This window comes from Achroia grisella, unplaced genomic scaffold (genome assembly GCF_030625045.1).
Source record: "Achroia grisella isolate CSIRO2021 unplaced genomic scaffold, CSIRO_AGI_Agris_v1 utg821, whole genome shotgun sequence".
Taxonomy (NCBI): Eukaryota; Metazoa; Arthropoda; class Insecta; order Lepidoptera; family Pyralidae; genus Achroia; species Achroia grisella.
This window is the reverse complement of record NW_026713035.1, coordinates 4,068,218-4,074,142: the sequence shown is the minus strand read 5'-3', so window position 1 is coordinate 4,074,142 and position 5,925 is coordinate 4,068,218.

Here is a 5,925-nt window from a genome sequence, read left to right as displayed (position 1 = left end):
TAGGTTTTATGTAGATATAAAAATAAAACATTGAATGGCAAAAATACATTTTTATTTTATATAAAAAAATAACAAACCGTAGCATTCCATAAATAAAGACAATTTTGATCATGCCGTTAATTAGTTTTATATAGATATTAAAAACAGAACAATGACAGTACTTAATTTTTATTATATACTAGCTATGCCCAATAAATGCAATATACATCAATGACGATTTCTATATAACATTTGAACGTCATAGTTATTTATATTTAATGAACAACTTAAAAAATAAATTGCAAGTCTAGTTTTAAAAATGTATTGTCATTTTTAAAACTACTCTTCCATACAAACTTTCATCTCTTTCAACCCTTTTTTCACATTAAAAAGTAGCCTAAGTCCGTTCTCAGGGTCTATAATATAGGTGTACCAAATTTCATTTAAATCGGTGCAGTAGTTTTAGCGTGAAAGCGAGATAGACAAGAGTTACTTTCGCATTAATAATATTGGTAACAATAAAAATCTTTCGACAGAAACAAACCGTATCATCCCACAAATAAAGACTACAACCAAAATCAAATTGACATTCAATCATGCTGTTAGTTAATTAGTTTTAAGTAATATATAGCCTTTACCCGCGGCTTCTCTCGCATAACTTCATTGCTGGCTGCTCGATGGCGCTGAAGTAGCAAAATGTTGATATTTTGCATAAAAAATATTTATTTTTTTAATAAAAAGTATCCTATATTCATTCTAATACCTCCAAGAACATGTGTACATAATTTTATGATTATCGGTTCAGTAGTTTTTGCGTGAAAGGATAACAAAAATACCTACTTTCACATTTATAATATTAGTAAGGGCACAGATAACATAATATTACATAGTAAGGATTAAAAATAAAACACTGAATGGCAGTATTTCGTTTTTATTTTATATAAAAAAACTTTCGACAGAAACAAATACCCATTTCGATATACAGAACACAATCTACTGTAACCACTCTCACATCTTATAATTTCTAACTGGTAGTTTTGATCTATAAATGAACATTATCAATAGTTGTTCATTGCATTAACTTGATTTAACTTTAAAAATGGTTTATATTACTTCAGTGAAGAAACAAAAATAGTGCGGGAGACGGCGCTAAGCTATAGCCTATAGTTGAATCCAAAATGGCAGAGGACGGCCATGTTGGATTAAAATACACTCAGCGGATGCAAGTCCTCATAACTGTAATAATCGAGATGAGAATGCCTCTGAGTTCTACAATTACCACATCCAGGATAAAAGGCCTAACGGTATGTAGAATAAGTTGCTTTATATTATGGAATAAACCATTTTTAAAGCTATTGTTATTTAATCAATTAAAAAGACATACAAAACTAACGCTTATTAAAAAAAGATGTGCGGTGAAAACCAATACATTAGCGCCGAACGACAAATTATTAGACCATACCTTTAACTTAATAAATTCTAATTCATTTGGTAACCTTATAAATTGTTCAGCAAACGCATTAACCTTAGCTAAATACTGTTCGTTTAACGTTAAACCGATGCCTTTAAAAAAAATTAACACTACTAGTATAGCATTATATTATGTGTAACAACTGAAATATTATTGAGAAAGAATATTGAATAGTTATTAATTAAATTATATGAATATACATTATATACTCGTGCATTTATTGTACAAAATGAATGTTATATACGCGACTCAACTCACAACAACTTACCAATATACAACCGTTACGCTATTAAGTCTATTAAATTTGATATAAAAGCAAATAACAGAATATTAAACAATACTTTAGACTTAATTCTAAGTATATACTCAATTATTTTAACAAATAGATACACCTAGTAAAATGCACTTTTTGCACCTATTCTCGAAACAATTTAAAAAACTCTTTACATAGTAAGCCGTCGCTACAGCTGTCTGTTCGCTTAGATCTTTTAAACTTTGCAACGGATTTTATTGCAGTTTTTAAATGATACAAGAGGAAGGTTTATATGTATAATACATGTACATCCTTACGAAGCCGTGGCTGATAGTAATAAATAAATGCAATATTTGTTTAATTAAATTCTTTAGAAAAAAAACTTAACAATTCTTCGTTAATTAAGTATAGAAGATTAATAATATCTATTACTGTTGATTATTTTAATAATTAAACCTGCACCTATAAATTTTATGTATTTCTTGACTTATCTACATTTATTTGTCTAACACACAGTGAATCAGCAATATCAATAAAACTATATAGTTTTGAACTAGTTAAAATAATTGAGTCATATAATAATTATATTGTTCGTGAGCAACAACATGCGAACGGCATTTTTAAGTTAATATACATTTTGACAATTAGAACTTAACATTGTACACGTATGTTCAAAATAAACGCAAAAAAATCAAATGCATTCTACTTATAAAGTATAAGACTATTAGAACAAAGTTCTCAATCTATTATTCAATCGGAATTTATCGCATTAAAACAAGTCAATCGATATCAAATCATTTATATCGATTGACTTGAAATCATTTATACATTCCCAATCAATTAATAAATCTTCATGATACATATGCTATACACGGAGCGAGAAACCTAACAAGAACTTTATCGTTAAAATAAAACTTCGAATCGTATGTATGTATTCGATATATAAAATCATCAAGTATCAGTAGAACGTTAAAAGTAGTAACAATTTTACGTTCTTTAAAATATAACTATGGATCGTAAGTTATCTATATTTTTTTTGACACAAGTTAAACTAGCTAAAGTTTGTGTTATGGGTACCAGACAAATGCATAGATTTTTTGTAAACACATACATGTTATACATAGAAAACACTCAGACCGATACAAACAATCATACATAAATACAAATGTTTATGCCGTACGGAATCGAACCCGCGACCATAAGAAGTAAGGCGGTGTGCTAAACTGCTAGACCACCGAGGCCGTCGTAATTCAATTATTAGTACAAAGATGAATCAAAGCGACAGTTGCTCCGTGTATAACAGGAACAACTAACACAAAGTTATGAAATAACAAAACACAGCATAGGACCATCCGTTTCGGATGACTTATAAAGTTACCATTATAGTACCTTTTCCCATTAGATAATAATATTATAAAACAAAACATTTTTCTCGTAGTAAAGTAATGAAATAAAAATTACCTATGATGAAAAAGTTTCTACGATGATATATAAGATCGTAAGTTCAGTTTATTTGCAGTTAAAAAACAAGGTGACCAAACGGGTATCTTTTCCTTTAAGATAACTAGTTATATTACTTTGGTTAACTATATGGAACAAATAACCTTAAGCCTAGCCGTATACAGAGACACAGATACAATTCAGCACAGCACAGGTTTTTGTAAACAATATGTTTACATGAATCAACATATACTGGTGGTCACTATTCTCCCTAATTTAAATTTGAAATTGAATCTGTAATTTTGTAAAGATGTACAAACTTATTTGAAAAATAATAAGAGCAGAATTTGTTAGTTCCTAGCTCGATAGCATACCGAACTGACGGTAGATTTGACATATCATAAGAGTCAGGTCACAACAGTTTCCCATATATGCTGTACTAAAATTGAACTGCACAGGAATTCTCTAAATTCCACGCCTGCGTAGCGCGTCCGATATTTACGTCTCTGTATATTCTTAGACTAACGTTTTTATTACGTCATGCTTTGTTATGGGAAAACAACCGCAATACACAAATAAAATACCAGTTCACTAAAAACATCTTAACATTCCCTAAGTAATATGAATTGATGGCGTGACAATATAATATACTATCTACATTTATATTATTCAGTTTAATAGATCTTATTATATATATAAGTATAACATAGATTGATATAGTGTAGTGCAGCTAAATATACATCGATTAAAAGATCGCCATATTTTATACAGGGTTAGTCAGAAAGTACATTATATATAATAGCCAGATTCATCCTTATTAACACAGTATTGCTTTCACACAGAAACTAAGTTGATCACGTGACCGCGCAGTATGATTCAGGGATCTTTATGTGTATCTTTTTCTTTATTTCACTTCATTTTGTTTTTGTCCTTTTACAGAAAATTACAATAGTTTAAACACAAATACAGTGAAATACGAGAAAAGATATACAATAAATATACTACTACATTGGACAGTTATAAACATTCGTGAAGTCGAGTCTTGTGTCCTCACCTAATACCAAAGATTTTCGGATATTGCCCAAGGACAAGCGACATTTTCTATTTCTGACTTCTCGGAAAAGTTTGTACTTTTAATAAAAAACTGTATTTTGTTTTCGGCGGTACGACTTTTATCACTAACCCTGCATATATAAACAATTACATTTCTCACTCTATACAACCGGAATCCCTAATATTTACGACAATCTGTTTTTCTTTTAGAATGCAACAATAACTTTACTTCGTCCTTTATTTACTGATATATCCTGGAATGGTTTTGTTTGACCAAATAAAACATTTACCAATCACTTTCTAATAAATAATATACCTAAATTGCACTAACTACTTAACATGTTCATTATAATTGTCTATTCAATGTAGTATGCCTTCCTGGGTTGTCAACGAGATTTTCACAAATACAAGGTCTTAATACTTATACGATGTTGTACGACATTTTGCATTTTGTAGGAGTAAATATTATCTTTTATTCAATTTCTTCATAAATGTTATCAGGTTCACAGTATAACTCTCCCACACATTCTCGAGAATATCTCCACAATCTCGAAAATACCACCACACTCTCGAAAATATTATATATAACTTTTGTTTTAAGATTAACAACCCCGATGCCTTCAGTAGTGTGTCTATCTATACTTTTTTTAATTATTTCATACCATTCATTCATTTTAATACAATTTACATTAAGATTAATATAAATTTTATATTACAAAAAATTGTCGAGCGAGTTATTCCATTAATCAATCATAGTTTTCAGATGATTATGATTATCAAATATCAATGTATTCATAACTTCTAGATGACTGTAATTTATATTTATATCGTTTTAAAATAGAGAACGAATTAAAAATGCGTGAACAACCAAAAACAAGCACAAGCATGAGGCAAACTATAATGGGACATTATATTCTACAATGACAACCAATGTAAACCTATGTTTGCCGGAAATAAATTTGATTTGAAGTAAACTCCGAAAAAAAGTATATCATCATATAAAAGATATAAAGATCGATACAAAATTCACAAGTATATACGTAATATCGACAGAAAGGAACACAGTTGAATTAGGTGACGTTAGATTATGAAGTAACCATGTAAATTTACATTCTTAAAAAGGCACACTACTATGAATAAATAATATGTTTGAACAAATCATCTATTATTGTGTAAAATATACATATAATAATATATTATACATTATTTTTAATAATCCAGAGCAACAGAAACGTCAAGAGGTAACACTACAATAAATTAAGTAATGATTACCCTAAACTTTACACTTCACTTCACGATCCTAGCCAAAAAAACCGAAAAATAAGTAGAAATGCAGTTATTTTTTCATATTTGTAATATAATTATTTGTTTATATTTTTTAGAAGTTTATTATTACATAAATTGAATTCTTTTTTTTTTTGTCAAATTCAAACAAATTCTAATAATAATTTTGTTTATACAAATATTGTAATTTTTTTTTGTCAAAATTAATGTTTTTATATGATACGAGTATAGTTTGGTACGCTTACTTTTACTGTAAGTCACGTCCCCTCTTGACTTTTCTTTTGGTCTGCAGTAATAATGTGTGTATTTTACTTATTCGAAAATCACTATGCACGACCACAATACTATCATATTTATGTTTCCTTTAAAAATCTTTTTAAAATTAGCGCTATCTGGACTATGAGATGAACGATAGCAATGGGAATTCAATTCCTTAGGCGCAAAT